Below are 17,827 nucleotides of genomic sequence, written 5' to 3'. Positions count from 1 at the left end.
CTGCTACAGCCGTCCTTCACATGCTAAGAAATTGCGTACACTCCTACGCCCTCCATCCCTTCCCCCTGTCAGGACATACTCACACTCACTGCGGATCTCCGCCACACACAGACACGCGCAGGAGAAAGAAGGGAAACTGCGCACGGAGAGACAAACTTCACGACCATAGACGGGCACACTCGCTCCCTCGCTCGCTCACTCACTCACAGAGTGACAAAATAGAGAGAGAGTCGGAGAGAGAGAACGAGACACACAAAGACAGGCGAGGCAGGGCAGGGTAGGGGAGCATCACATCCACCTTCGCATCCCCGCGCCTGCTTCCCCCGTCTACCTCCCTCGTCCCCCCCCTCCCCCTCCCTCGCTCTTCGTCCCCGGTGCCACGGCGATAGAGGATCGGACGCGGTGTTGGATCAGCATCCCCTCCCCAGAGACAGAGAGAGAGAGAGAGAGAGAGAGAACGAACAATGCAGCAATGCAAGCAGGCAGGGGGGCAGGGGAGCCACGCTGCCACCACCCCTGCCATGCCCCTTTGCATCGTTGCTTGCTTGCTTACATCGTTGCTGCGTTGTGGCCTACCCGTCCGTCTATACCAGGAAGAGAGACCGAGAGAGAGAGAGCGACAGGGGGGGGCATGAGCGAGAATTGGGGATGAATGGCCCTTTTTCCCTTCCCTTCACTTTCCTTTCCTTCCCCTCCCATTTCCATGCTATTCCCTTCTCATTCATATTCCCCTTGTGCTCATAATAAAATAAAATAAAATAAATCCATCTGTCACTTTTTATTCTTCTTCTATTTCTCAATAAATCCTCTCAAATCTTAGTTGTACAATTAACAAACAATAGCAATTCTTGGAGCACAATTTCAATCCTCAAATATAACAATTAAAACAAACTATATGATTATCTTCTGCAACATGATCTGAACATTATCTTAGAGTAAATTATTTCCCATAGGTTAGACTGAAATTCAAGCTCCTTAAATTCAATACCAAATAACATCATGTGGATTTGATGTTTTGGTATACACATAAACTAACAAAGAAACATTTAAAATGGAGTAAAAATCAAAACTATCTTTCTTGCAGAACTTTCTAAAATACTTTATAAATATTCTAAAAATTGATTTTCATTTTTGAAATCAATAATCAATTCCACTTCATTTAACTTACTTCAAAGCATGTCTATAAAATGCAAATTCCTGGACAATTGTTCCTATGTGAGTTCAATTTGTTTTGATATAGATTCAATATAACATAATGTAAATTTTATTTATATAAAATAGAAAGTTTTCATTAGCAATTTGTGTATATATGAAACTAGGATAAATATGTTGACAGCTAAAATCATAAATGAATTAAATTTTAAGTGCTTAATACAACATTAATAACCATAATTAATTTTAATTTTTTTGGTTCTAGAAAATATAAATAATAGAAGGTAATTAGAAACAGTTGATATAATTGATTCTCAAACATAACTGTCCTATTCTGATTTAGGATTAAACTTTATTTTTTATTTATTTTTCTATTTTACTAATGAAAACTTAAGTCTTTAGCTTGGAAAGCAGAGCTATCAAATTTTAAATAAATCTACTCAAAATTTTAAAACAAACAGTAACTTTTTGAAGCCATCTTCTCATTATACAAATACTTCAAGTAAATGGTTGATAAAATAAGGATTTAAGTATTATTAGTAAGGGTAGTTATTTTATTTACATTCATAAATAATCTCAATCATTAGTTTTATAAATGTCAAGTTGAAAAGAAGTTTTACAATTCACTTAAAATACACTACGGTATGCTTCTTCTTGATTTTTAATTAATTTTTTTTGTTCAAATGAATATTGATATTAAGCTTTAATTGTGGTTTTGTGATACTAAGTAAGTTCTGCATGATATTTTTGAGAACATTACATGTATTGATGGCTTTATATGTAGAATTTATTTTATTTTTATATATAAATCCACAAAATATAAACTACAAAGATTTATTCAAATTTGTTGTAATATCTAGTAAGAATAGTTAAGTGCTTGTTTTTTCTAATTTCAAAAGTCAACCAGTAACATTTTGAAACACAACAAGTAACAAGTTTGATACTATGGCTAATGCCATCACAATCTCATTAATTTTTTAGTCAAATATTACTCAAAATCCTCTATTTTCTTCTATTACCAAAACCGTTCTTTCATGGTTGTATATATATATATATATATACATATATATATATATTAGAAATATGAATAATTATTTTAATTGGAATAAAAATAATAAATAAAACATGTTAGGTACATGGTGGATTGTGGTGGCATTAGCAAAAACAATCATGACATTAGCACCACATTTGTTTTTATGGTTTTTCATGAACAAAATTTAAAAAATAAAAATAATTTTCAAAATTTATGTTTTTAGTTAAAATTCAAAAATATCACAAACATAATAACATGGAAGATAAATAATCATTCAAATTTCATATTAACCATTAGTTATTATATTAAAAATCTATATGTTATTTTTTAAATTATTTATAAATAATGTAACTAAAAAAACTTAATTAATTAATTAAAAAAATAACGAATAAAAAATCCTAATATATATATATATATATATATATACATATTCACATAAAAATATACTTATATATATATATATATATATATATACATATATATAATTTTTCTTTTTTTGGAGCTAAAAAAAGTATTACAAATTTAATCTATGAAGTCTTTCAATAAAAAATATGGAAATTAATTACTATTGAATTTATTAATAAATTTTATAGACATATTTAAATAAATATAATAAGTTTTACATAGTATGTGTCCTAAATAATAAATAAAAGAAACAAAATAAGATTTTAGGAGTTATCAATGTCTAATAAAGATGGCTCTTACTAAATTGCATAGTAAATTATATATTAAATATATATGTTTATTATTTTCATATGGTGGTCAAACCACAACATAATATCATGTGGCTAGAATCTTATGCAATTCCTAGTAAAGATTTTATTCTCTCTTCAAATCCCTCACCTTATTTTATAATAGAAGTTTTTTAAGGACTAAAAAATCATAAAGACTTAGCCTTGTTGGATTCAAGAGCCACAACCTAATTTATAAACAAAGACCTTGTCAAAAAACAAGATATATCCTTACTTAAGAAAATCAAACTTGTGCATGTAGAAATAATAGATGGTTATTTATTGTCTTTTGGGATATTATACATGAAATTATTTCTATAAAAGTAGCAACTAATGGTCATAATAGATTAATAAAATTTAATGTGATTAGATTTCTTTCTAATTCAATTATTTTAGGATTATTGTGCTTAGAAAGGTATAATCCTTAGATAGACTACACTACTCACAATCTTGATTTTTTCCATAGTTTAGCCTAAGATTTGCCTAAACAAGTAGAAATCTATAAGGCCAATATATTGAAAACATTATTAGTAGGTGTGATAACTTTCATACATATTGCAAAAAAAGAATCAACTTTTATTATATATGCCACAAATATTATTGATAGAGAAAAGATTTCAAGTAGTGTTCCAAGCTAATACCAAAAGTTATTAAGACATCTTTGAAAAGAAGAATGTAGATATTCTTATAAAGCATCATTCTTATGATTGTTCCATCAATCTTCAAGAAGGAGCTCAACCACCATTCGGACCAATCTATAGCCTATTATAGAATAAGTTGGCTATACATAATAAATATATTGACAAGAATTTAGCTAAAAACTTCATATGTCATTCTAAATTTCCAATCGGGGTTCTCATCTTATTTATGAAGAAAAAAGACATATCTCTTTGGATATGTGTAGACTATTAAGGATTCAACAAGATCACCATTAAGAATAGGTATCTTCTATCTTTAATTTTAAGACTTCTTCATTAATTGAATCAAGCTAAGATTCTATACAAAAATAGATCTATAAAGAGCATATAATTGAATATGCATCAAAAAAAGAGACAAATGAAAAATTATATTTCAAATCATATATGGATATTTTGAATATAATGTCATGCCTTTTGGACTCATAAATGTGTTAGCTCCTTTTCAACATTTAATGAATGATGTCTTTTATAAATTTCTTGACAATTTTATCATCTGTCATTTAGATGACATCTTAATCTACTTTAAGAATATATAAGAGCATGAAGTTCATAATTGTTATGTATTACAAAAACTAAGAGATTTAGGATTATCCATCAAGATAGAAGAGTGTGTATTTCACACTATTCAAGTTGACTTCCTAGGATATATCATTTCAAATAATGGTTTTATGATGGATCTTAAGAAGATCTAAACTATCATAGATTAGAAAATTCTAAAAATAGTAAAAAATATGTAATATTTTTTGAGATTCTTTAATTATTATTAAATCTTCATTAAGATTTTTTTTCAAGTTGTGGTTTTTCTTACATGCCTAATATGTAAAAACAAATTTGAGTGGAATAAAGAAGCTGAAGCATCTTTTGAAGCCTTAAAGACAACATTTATTTCTATACCAATCTTATATCATATCAACTTTTGGAAGGTATTTTTCATGGATATAAATGCATGAGAATATGCTATGAGTGTTATTTTGTCACAAATAAGAGCAAATGATAAGCTCCATCTAATAGCTATTGATTCTAAGAAATTTATAATAATTGATATTAGCTATGAGATCCATGAGAAAGAGCTTCTTGTAATTGTCGATTCATTTGAAGAAAGGCATCATTCTTAAAAATATACTTTTGATTCTGACAATATATATATATATATATATATATATATATATATATGAATTACAAGAACATCAAATATTCTATGTTAATACATATTTTGAATTGTTACCAAGCCCATTGCAGCATGTCTTCATCAAGATTTGATTTGAAGATTATTTATCAATCCAAAAAATAATAAGGTTTATCAAATGTCTTTTTTAGAAATTCTTATCTTATACCAAAAGAAGCAGATCTAGATTTTGATTAAAAAAGAATAATTCTCTTGAAACCAAAGCATTTTCATCTTCAAGAAATAAAATCAACATTGATTATTGATGCAAACTTTGTCAAGAAAATTCAATAGAAAATGTCATTTGATTATCTTGTTTATGGTATGAAGAATAATTCTTCTAAGTTTTATAATATTTCTAAGTTCAAGTTTAAGAATAATCTATTTTATTTTGAAGGACAATTATATATTCAAAAAGACAAAGTACGATTATGTATTTTTTAAACTTGTCATGACTTTCTAACAATCAGATGTTTTGAATACAATAAGACTTTAGAGCTTATATCAAGAGATTTTTTGTGGCCTCAAATATAATAAGCAATTAAAGACTTTGTATAATAATGTGATATTTATTCAAGATTAAAAATTCCTTGTCATCAACTTTATAGACTTCTCTAACCATTATCTATTCCGAAATAACCATAGTATTTTATTTCTATGGATTTTATCATGGATCTTCTAGTCTCAAGTTTGTATAATTCTATATTTGTGATAATAAATCATTTTACCAAGATGGCACATTTTTTATTATGTAAAAAATCTATTACATGTGAAGAAATGGCTAAGTTTTTTCTTGACAATATCTATTGCTATCATAGATTGCTCAAAGATATTATATCAAATAATGAGACTCAATTTGTATCAAAATTTTAAAAAATCCTTTTCAAGATTTTAAAGGTGGATATGAATCTCTCTTTGGCTTTTTATCCTCAAATTGATGGGCAAATAAAATGGATGAATTAAGTTTTGAAGCAATATTTGAGGTATACCATCAACTATTATTAAAATGATTGGACAATTCTTTTACCATTGGTAGAATTTGTATACAATAATTTGATATATTCTTCTACTTAATAAATATCTTTCTTTATGAATTATGATTATCATCTATAACTTAATACTTTTGACTTTTTAAAAATTAATAATCTTATGACAAAAGATTTGGCAAATCATTTGTCTAAGCTACATGCAATAATAAAGGTACAATTAAAGGAAGCTCAAGAACAACAAAAGATCAATGCGGATGCCTATCGCAAGGAACAACCATAATTCACTATAGGTGATAAGGTATGACTACTTCATCACAATATCTAGACTACTTACAATAAGATATAGATAAGATATTCATATTATTGATACATAAAGATAGATAATTAGAACTATGTTTGAAAATTTTTAGAAATTTTCAGAACTTACAATTAGGTTAGTTAATATGTAGGATCCACAATAGAATATTTTAAAAAGTTCTTATGGTAGTTATTTGGATAGGACCTACCATAGAACTTTCTAAAAATAGTTTAAAAAGATTATTTAAATAAAATCTATTATTAGAAATATTCTAAAAAATTCCAAGATAGTTGGACAAAGTATAAATAAAACTAGCAAAGGCCTTTTGGATATTTGGTGAGATACGGCTTTCGACCTTTTTTCTTAATAAAGTTTGGATATGCATCTTCTTATTCAGTTTTATTTTGTTCTATTTTTTTGTTTAATTTTATATTTTGTTTCCTATTTTATTTAATTATATTCAATTTTATTCTAGTTCATTTTATCCTACTTTGAGATGAGATTTTATATTGCTATGGATTAGAAGGATCTTAGACTCTTAAGTTAGACTGATCTTATTTCATTATTATCAAATTAAGTATTAGATTTTTCTTTGGTAGTGAGTTGATAGCCATCATCTAGTTTGAGATCAGTTATTGTGGTCACATTGGATATTGTATTGAAGCTACTGTAAGCTACTATTAAAAAATCAACTAAAAGGTGAAAAGATATTATAATAGTGGGGTCTAACAAGAAAATTATAACATAGAAGATATAGTAGAGTAATCCTAGATGGAAATTCAAATATATCATCTTTTAGGCTAAATAGCTACTTTGCAAGGATAATTAGAAGCCTTTAAGATAACAGAGTTGACATCTACTAGGCTGAAATTGAATAAGCCTAGTACATACTTTAGGACTTCAAGGCAAAAAGATGTATGTCAATGACTCTTAAACATATGACAATAATCTTAACTATTTGGGACAAATACCATTGAAGGAATTATATATGTATCTAGCTATTTTAAAGATGTGGCAGCCATTTAGTGGCGATATTGAATTCAAAGCTATGAAGCTCAAGGTTGATTTTGTAATTAGAAGGAGTTTGAGACTGAATTTAGGAATCAATTTTGGTCCATTAATAGAGAAAAGATAACATGCAATCAGTTGGTAAATCTTATACAATCTAGGTCGATGCAAGATTATGTCTCTAAATTTAAGTTCTTATGTCTCTAAATTGGCAATGTTTCAAAGGTAGAGATGATGGATCAATTTCTATGAGATTTGAAATCTAAGATCCAATGAGAGGTGAAACTAAGAGATTTACAAACATTTGAAGAAGCAATTATGATTGTTGAGAGGATTGATGCTATAGATTTTAAAAATCATAGAATACGACCTATAGTACAAAGTCTTATGCCGCTATCTAATACTATGGCTCAACAATCAATGCCAATAGAAATTAATGTCCTATAAGAATCATTGATACCACAAAAACAACAAATATTGGCATAAAAGAAATTATGTTTTTATTATTGGGAGACAAACTATTAGATTAGAGGTTGTCTAAAACGTCAAAATTCAATGACCAACAAAATAAGGTAGATTCACAATCTCGAGATTCATCAAGTTGATAATGAAACAAAGCAAAGAAACGAGGCTCCTTAGTAAAGGCACTGAAGGTTAGTATTAGAGATAGCTATTGTCTCTCAAAGACAAATGACATAGGCTTGGACAACTATAAAAAAAAAGTCAATTAGTACATTTAATAAGACTATTAAGAGGACAAGTATGTCGAGTGTTTGTGGATTGTGACTCTATAGAAAACTACATCTTGACTTAAGTTACTAACCAACTGTCACGGCCATAATCATGTAAGCTAATAATTATATATAGAAGTAGATAAAAGTAAGTTAATTCTATAATATTTAATATAGAAGCTTTCTAGAAACTTCCTAGATGCTGCTTTGACTTCATAGGTATCTTTAATTGACTTTTTGGATTAGAAACGTGGTCAACAAGTTGGCCATGTGCCACACATGTTGTTAGCTTGAAGATCAAGCTAATTATGTGGCCCACACGTAGAAAAACTTGCCTTGTAAGTCAAGGCATGTGTCCTACAAAGTCAACACATATTGGAGGTCCTATAGAACGTCGCCACGTAGCCTCTAATTAGATAGTATATATAGAGATAAGAGTGAAGGCTTCTTCACTCTTGTCAACTCCTTTCTTGCTTCTAGTCCAGGTTCAAGAGTCTTTAGTTTCTTGTCTTGTGACAATAGCCATTCCAGTTTCCTTTTAATATACCTACTTGTTTATATTTTGACTTATTATATCGAGATAGCCTTTTTGTGTATATTTTCTTTCATCGAGTCTTTGTCCTTGACAGATTGACAAGAGTACACTTACAATATCAGAGCTTTGTTTTTCTTGAGTGAGAGTGGATTACCCCTTTCTCTTGACAAGACATAAGCGTATTAGAAGTTTACGGATTACCCACTTCTAAACTGATATTGTTCTTAGTATCTTCTTTGTTATCAAGTCTTTCTTTTCTTTTGTCTTGAGCAGTATCAAACAAATTTTTCTTAGTATCATTATGGCAGAGCTTGTTGAAATGAAGAGTGCAATGGCACAAATGCAAGAGCAAATGAGGGAGTTAATGCTTGCGATGCATCAACTCAATTCACCAACACATGAAAGAACAAGAATAGCAGAAAGTGGGGATATAGAGATGATCGGAGCTGCTCCAACATCTACAACAAATCACGTTCCTTCTCCAATTGTACAACACCCTATAAGCACTAGAGAACCAAGAATTGCCTTACCCGAGAAATTTGATGGTACGAGATCTAAGTTTCGAGGGTTCATCAATCAAGTACAATTGGCAATTGAACTTCAACCGCAAAGCTATCCAACTCCAGGATCACAAGTCAGGTTTATTGGCACTCTACTTTCTGGTTCTGCATTATCATGGTTTTCGTCTTTTCTTGAACAACGAAATCTAATATTGGATAATTTGGAAGCTTTTTTGGCGGAGTTTCGATCTATGTATGGTGAACACGATGCAACTCGTATTGCAACAAATAAGATCCGAATTCTGCGATAAAAAAATTGCTCAGTAACAGTGTATGCTTCACAATTTTGATAACTTGCAATTGACATCAAGTGGGATGATACTGCACTCATCAGTCAATTTCTTTATGGATTGCAATACGAAGTAAAGAAATTGATGCTCAACTTACCTGATCCTCAAACTTTGAGTCAAGTAATCAATTTTGCAGTAAAATGTGATAATCGACTTTTTGAATTTCAATCTGAGAATCATTCACGGGAACCTCAACGTTATTACTCAATGGCAACATCAACATCTTTGCCAAACGTACATTCGGAAGTAGAAGACATGTAAATTGACGCGGTACGTTTTAAACCCCTAACTGAGCAAGAAAAGATTCGTCATCGTCAAGAAGGATTATGTTTATATTGCGGAGAACCTAAGCACACTGCTCAACATTGTCTAAAGAAGCGACGCAACTATAAAATGAGGGGTACGACGGTCAAAGAAAACAACATGTCGGAAAACGGATTCGTCCAGCTACAATAGGGACCATGCAGATGGAACCTTGTACAATTCCTAATGAAGGTCCTATCCTCTCCTCAGAACCCTCTCTTTGTTTTATAATAGACTTATATTTAGGACCTAAGAATTACAAAGCCTCTGCTTTATTAGATTCAGGAGCCTCAGCATGTTTTTTAGATGAACAATTTGTTAAAAGTCGTAAAATACCTTTTGTACAGAAACCTAAACCAGTACATGTAGAAGTCATAGATAGTCGTCCCTTGTCTTCTGGAGATGTCACTCATGAAACTCATCCTATAAAAGTAACAATAGACGGTCATGATAGCTACATAGCTTTTAACATAATTAAATCCCCGTCCAATGCAGTTATTTTAGGTTTATCCTGGCTAGATATTTATAACCCTCGAATAGATTGGAATTCGCGTAAACTTAACTTTTTCCAAAGCGTTATTAATAGTTCTACCAACCAAGTAAAAAATTATAAGTCTAGTATAGTAAAACCCGTACTGATAGGTGTAAAAGCATTTATACACGCAGCAAAAGAAGGATCAACTTTTGCTATTTATGCTGCACCTATTTCTGAAAACGTAAAGACTTCAATTGGCATTCCAAGTCAATATCAGGAGTATCAAGACGTTTTTGAGAAAAAAAATGCAGATATTCTTCCTGAGCATCGCCCATATGATTGTTCAATCGACCTCAAGGAAGGAACTCAGCCACCATTTGGACCAATTTACAGTTTATCGCAAGATGAAATGGTTGAACTCAAGACATATATTGACGAGAATTTAGCGAAGAATTTCATACGCCATTCAAAATCTCCAGTAGGAGCTCCAATTCTATTCGTAAAGAAAAAAGATGGATCTTTACGAATGTGTGTTGATTATCGAGGACTCAAAAAGATCACAATCAAGAACAGGTATCCATTATCTTTGATATCAGGACTCCTTGACTAGTTGAATGAAGCTAAGATCTATACAAAAATAGATCTAAGAGGAGCATATAATCTAGTACGGATCAAAGAAGGAGATGAATGGAAGACTGCGTTTCGAACCAGGTATGGATATTTCGAATATAATGTCATGCCCTTTGGACTCACGAATGCACCAGCTGCTTTTCAACATCTCATGAATGATGTATTTCGTGAATTCTTAGACAATTTTGTCGTTTGCTATCTAGACAATATCTTGATCTATTCTAAGAACGTCGAAGAATATGAAGTACATGTTCGTCAAGTATTACAAAAACTTAGAGATGCAGGATTGTACGCCAAGATGGAAAAGTGTGTATTTCACACTACTCAAGTTGACTTTTTAGGATACATCATTTCAAATGATGGTCTCATGATGGATTCTAAGAAAGTCCAAACAATCATGGATTGGAAGATTCCAAAGATTGTAAGAGATGTCCAATGTTTCTTGGGATTTGCCAATTACTATCGGATCTTCATCAAAGACTTCTCACGAGTTGCAGCTCCACTTACACGCTTGACTAGTAAAGATAAATTCCAATGGAATCAAGAAGCGGAAGCAGCATTTGAAGCCTTGAAGACATCGTTTGTCTCTGCACCAGTCTTATATCGTGTTGACTTTTCCAAGGTATTTTTTATAGAAACAGACGCATCGGATTTTGCCTTGGGTGCAGTTTTATCACAAATGGGAACAGATGACAAACTTCATCCGATAGCTTTTCATTCAAGAAAATTCTCAGTAGCCGAGATCAATTATGAGATCCACGATAAAGAACTTCTTGCAATCGTGGATTCTTTTCAAGAATGGCATCATTATCTAGAAGGTGCTTCTAGTCCAGTCACTATGTATACAGATCACAAGAACCTCGAGTATTTCATGTCAGCATGCGTGTTGAATTGTCGTCAAGCTCATTGGAGTTTGTCTTTGTCAAGATTCGAGTTCATTATCACTTATCCGCCAGGAAAACAACAAGGTTTGTCCGATGCCTTGTCTAGACGTTCTTATTTTGCACCAAAAGAAGGAGATGTAACTTTTGAGCAACAAAGAACGGTCCTCTTGAAACCGGAGCAATTTCATCTCCGAGCAATGAAATCAACATTGACTGTTGATTCAACTTTTCTCAAGCAAATCCAGTCCAGTATGTCCTCAGACCCTCTTGTTTATGATATCGAGAATAATTCTTCCAAGTCTCATGATCCTTCTAAGTTTGAGTTCAAGAATAATCTATTATATTTTGAAGGACGCCTATATGTTCCAGAAGGAGAAGCACGTTTACGTGTTCTTCAAGCACGTCATGACTTTCCAACAGCAGGGCACTTTGGATATAATAAGACTTTGGAACTCATATCAAGAGATTTTTGGTAGCCACAAATGTGGAAGTCAGTCAAAGACTTTGTACAATCATGTGATATTTGTTCAAGATCAAAAATTCCTCGTCATCGACCTTACGGACTTCTTCAGCCATTACCTATACCAGAACAACCATGGTCTTCTGTTTCTATGGATTTCATCACAGATCTTCCAAGCTCAAGATCTTATGATTCTATATTTGTGATAGTAGATCGTTTCACCAAGATGGCACACTTTGTGTCATGTACAAAATCTATCACAGGTGAAGAAACAGCTAAGCTTTTCATTGATAATATCTATCGCTATCATGGATTACCTAAAGATATCATATCGGATAGGGGAACTCAATTTGTGTCAAGATTTTGGAGGACCCTTTTCAAGATTTTAAAAGTGGACATAAAGCTATCTTCGGCTTTCCATCCTCAAACTGAAGGACAAACAGAGCGTGTAAACCAAGTCTTGGAGCAGTATTTAAGGTGTACTATCAACTACCAACAAGATGATTGGATAACCCTTCTGCCATTGGCAGAGTTTGCTTATAATAATACGGTACATTCTTCCACGCAACAAACACCTTTCTTTGCCAATTATGGCTTTCATCCACGACTTGATACTTTTGATTTTTCAAAAGTTGATAATCCTGCAGCAGAAGATATGGCAAATCGGTTGTCAGAGTTACATGCAATAATGAAGACACAATTGAAGGAAGCTCAAGAACGACAAAAGATAAACGCAGATCTATATCGTAAGGAGCAACCACAAATCAACGTGGGTGATAAGGTATGGCTACTTCATCGCAATATCAAGACTACTCGACCTTGTGACAAGTTGGACTATCGTAGGCTTGGCCCCTTTTCTGTTTCTGAACAGATCAACCCAGTTGCATATCGGTTACATCTACCGGAGTCAATGAAGATCCATCCTGTATTCCACGTATCTCTTCTTGAACCATATAAGACAGTGGATATACAAGGAAGAAGACAAATGCCACCGCCTCCTATAGAAATAGATAATAATGAAGAATTTGAGGTGGAAGAGATATTAGACTCAAGGCGGCGTCGAAATAAGCTGGAATATCTTGTTCATTGGCGCGGATATGATATTAGTGAACGCACATGGGAGCCATCCAGGAATCTAGCAAATGCATCAGCTAAAGTCAAAGTTTTTCATCAACGACATCCATCGAAACCAAGATGAAAATCTCTCTTATAAAAGAGACAAGATTGAGGCAAGATAACATTCAATTTCCTATCCTTGTTTGTAACTTCTTTGCATTTGTGATGCTAATTAGATGGAGAGCCAACAACCAGCGGATTCAACTCAAGAACCTTCGTTTGCTGACCTGTCGGATGAGACATTAGGATTGTCACAACCTTCAAGACGATGCAATCGAGATGAACATCTTCAAGAACGACATGTTCTTCCTCGAATAGATGGTGAGATACAACGCGTTTGGTATCACGATTTGGGAAGGGACTCCCGATGTTTGGTGATTTTGCTAGAGGTAGGAACAACTCCTGATGGTGTTCCAAATATTCTATTCGAAGGAAGTTACGAAGGCCTCAACAATGATCAAATAACTGAGTGGTCTTCCCGCCTTGGTATGGGACACTACCGATGGTTGAGAGGCCCTATCAATCATCTTCGAAGAGAACAGAGATCAGAGTATGTGGCGAATACAATTCGTCGCATCATAGATTTCCTCAACATATGATGACCGCTCCTCGTGGAACTCGTCTCTAGAAGTGGGGGTAATGTCACGGCCATAATCATATAAGCTAATAATTATATATAGAAGTAGATAAAAGTAAGTTAATTCTATAATATTTAATATAGAAGCTTCCTAGAAACTTCCTAGATGCTGCTTTGACTTCATAGGTGTCTTTAATTGACTTTTTAGATTAGAAACGTGGTCAACAAGTTGGCCATGTGCCACACATGTTGTTAGCTTGAAGATCAAGCTAACTATGTGGCCCACACGTAGAAAAACTTGCCTTGTAAGTTAAGGCATGTGTCCTACAAAGTCAACACATATTGGAGGTCCTATAGAACGTCGCCACGTAGCCCCTAGTTAGATAGTATATATAGAGACAAGAGTGAAGGCTTCTTCACTCTTGTCAACTCCTTTCTTGCTTCTAGTCCAGGTTCAAGAGTCTTTAGTTTCTTGTCTTGTGGCAATAGCCATTCCAGTTTCCTTTTAATATACCTACTTGTTTATATTTTGACTTATTATATCGAGATAGCCTTTTTGTGTATATTTTCCCTCATCGAGTCTTTGTCCTTGACACCAACTTAGGATTAAAACTAAAGTAATTAAAGGAAGAAGTATATATCTTATAGATAATCAAGAGAACATATTAAGTGAAACATGTGAAGAAGAAACCTTGAAGTTGATTGACACCTATGTCTTAAGAAAGAAGTTCAAGATAAAAAAGCTAAGATATGATATTATCTTTGATATGCTATAGCTAGAAGTAAAAAATAAGCAAGTAGATTGGGTAGCAAGGACAATCTCCTTCAAAGATGGTAGACACAAGGTGATTCTTTGTACCTTTGCATTGAAAGAAGAAAAAAAACAATTTGCAGCTAAAGAGTTAGTCGTAGGAATGATCTTTATAAAGAAGCAAATATAGCATGAGCAATCAATTTATATAGTGGTTCCAAATCTTGTATTAGTGGTGGGAAAGATATTGCTGCCTTATTAACAAACCTATTGAGGAAAGGTGTTCTATTTGAATGGAATCTAGAGCAGCAAAGCGCCTTTGATAGGTTGAAAGAAGCACTCATTACTGCTCCAATATTACAACCGTATGATCTCAATCTTCTTTGTACTTTTGACATTGATGCTTCCAACTTTGCTATTGAAACGATCCTTCAATAAGACATTGGTAGATGCCTTCAACTTGTGGTATATGAATCATATAAGTTCAAAAGGACATAGCACAATTACTTTGCACAAAATCAAGAGCAATTAGCTATTATATATGCCACAAAGGTATGGCAATACTATTTGTTGGAAAAGCCAATGGTTGTTCAGACTGACCATCAATCCTTGCTATAAAATTTGCATCTAAAAAATATGAAATCACAACATTATTGTTAAAAAGAATAGTTATAGTTTTTTGATATCTAGCTTGAGTAGAAACAACGGCGACAACATACTATGTTAGACAACTTATTGTAGAGACCAAACTTCAAGGCCAAATTGGGAAAAAAGACAAAAGTTGCTACTATTAGTAATGTCATTTCAAACCTATCTAAAGAGATAGAATGGAAAGAAGATATGCATCAAGATGCTTATTTCAAGATAGTAGCCATCTATTAAAAATAAGTGATATATAGTATTAAGATTACAGTCTTAGTGATGGCTTATTTTATTTGAAGAAACAGATTTATATGCTTAACAATTCTATACTCTAGACACACATATTTCAAGATGGATATGACATCTCAATATCTAAATATCTAGGGCGAGAGAAGATTCTAGAATGAATCTCAAGGATATGATTTTGGGTAGGCTTGGATCATGATATTTGAGCTTTTGTATGCTCTTGCAATTCATATCAATGTAATAAAGCATGTAATATAGCATCTCTTGGACTATTGTAGTCAATTCTACTACCTATGATACATTGGAAGCAAGTGACCATAGATCTCATTATGTATTTATTGTAGACATCTTATAATTACACTGTGGTTGCCGTCTTTGTAGATTGACTCTTGAAGTAACTTCACTTGGCAGTGGTGTGTTGAAATATTCATTCTTCAGCACTTGTATGGATCTTCTTTGATATTGTCTTTTGTCACCATAGATTATTTTGTGTCATCATTTCAGATCAAGATCCACATTTCACGAAATTTTTTTGACAAATATTATTTAAACTCCTAGGTACACGACTTGTAGTGTCTATGACCTTCCATCTCTAAACAGAGCATGAATATAAAACCTTAGAAGATATATTGTGGGCATTTGTGGTACTTCATCTTAATGACTAAGATGAATATATGATGCCCTTGGAATTTACTTATAATAATAATATTTAAGCAAGTATCAAATATTTCCTATTTTTATTTAATACCGATAAGCATCCAATTATACTAACAACTCTATATTGTTCCATTGACACCAATAACTCAATAATAGAAGAGTTTATACAATGGCTTATAATGACCTTACAAGAAGTATAATACCGCTTCTTTACCACTTAGAATTGATAGAAGAAATATGCAGATAACTAATGGCAATACAAGATCTTTCAGGAAGGTTATCAAGTGATACTCTCCAATGCCAAGCTGCCACTTGCTATATCAACCCAAATCTATTACTAGTACTTCAATGACTTGGATCTTTCTATATTTTTGTAGTGGTTCCTGATGTTGCACACTACCTCAAGCTTCTGCCATATATTTGGCTCTATCTAATTTAGTCATTTATTCCAAAGTTCTGCCACATATGTCTAAAGTTCTGTCCTATATCTAAAGTTCTGCCTTATATCTAAAGTTCTGCCACATATTTGGCTCTATCTAATATTTAGTCCAAAGTTCTTTAAAAATGTTATTCCATCCACAATACAACGTGAAAATGTACACAGAACCTCACCTATTGCTAAGAGACAATTTAGAGATACAATTGAGAGCAAAACAAGGACGTTCTATATTAATGAAGGGAGATTAATTATAATGGGGTATAAATAAGATATTTGTATTATTGACACATACAAATAGATAATTGAAACCATCTTTGAGAAGTTATAGAAGTTTTTAGAATTTCAAGCTAGGTTAGTGGATCCACTATAACACATTCTAGAAAGAGCTTAAGATGGTTATCTAAGTAGGATCTACTATGGAACCTTCTAGAAAGAATTTAGGAAGATTATTTAAATGAAATCCATCATTAGGAACATTCTAGAAAGTTTCAAGATGGTTACACAAAGTATAAATAAGATTAGCCATGGCCTTTTAAATATTTGGCAAGTATGGCTTTGAATCTTTTTTTTTAGTAAAGTTTGATTTTGCATCTTACTATTCAATTTTGTTGAGTTCTATTTCTATTTGCTCAATTTTTTATTTTGTATCCTATTCTATTTAGTTTTATTTTGATCCATTTTGTCCTATTTTGTGATGAGGTTATATGTTGCTGTGGATTAAAAAGGTCTTAGATTCTTGAGATAAATCGACCTTGTTTCACTACTTGTCCTTGTAACAAGTTGGACTATCATAGGCTTGGACCTTTTTGTATTTGCGAATAAGTCAATTCTGTTGCTTATTGATTATATCTACCAAAGTCTATGAAGATCCATCTCATATTTTTTCTTGAGTAATATAAGTCGGTGAATATCTTAGAAAGAAGAAAAATGCCATCTTCTTCTATAAAAGTGAATAATAATTAAGAGTTCGAGGTAAAAGAAATCTAAGATTCTAGATAATGTTGAATTTAAAAATAGAATAATATATAAAAATAAGATAAAATATTATAAAAGTTTAGATTCTAATTAAAAATAAAATAAAATAAATATAAAAATAAAAATAGATAAAATAAAATATTTATCTAATTTGTTTCAATTTATAGTTTAAATTTAATAATTATAGATGGAAGTTGTAGGATTTATTAATAAGAAGTTTAAAAGGGCTTTAGAATCAAAGGTATAGTATTTTAAGTCCTAAGCCATCCCATATAGGTGGATAAGATAAGTAATAGAGGATTTCATTTCTATTGGTTGGAAGCCATGTCCAATGAGCTCTAAGATGTTATTTGGGACTACATTGGAGTTTGGAACAACTTTAAGGCGACCTATTTGAGGTAAAGCAAATCATTCAAAGTAATGTGATCCATTTGAAGTTTGGAGGTTGGATTTATTTATTTTTTTATTTTAGGCTAGAATTT

This window comes from Physcomitrium patens, chromosome 12 (genome assembly GCF_059467195.1).
Source record: "Physcomitrium patens ecotype Gransden chromosome 12, ASM5946719v1, whole genome shotgun sequence".
Taxonomy (NCBI): Eukaryota; Viridiplantae; Streptophyta; class Bryopsida; order Funariales; family Funariaceae; genus Physcomitrium; species Physcomitrium patens.
Note: the sequence above shows the minus strand (reverse complement) of the source record.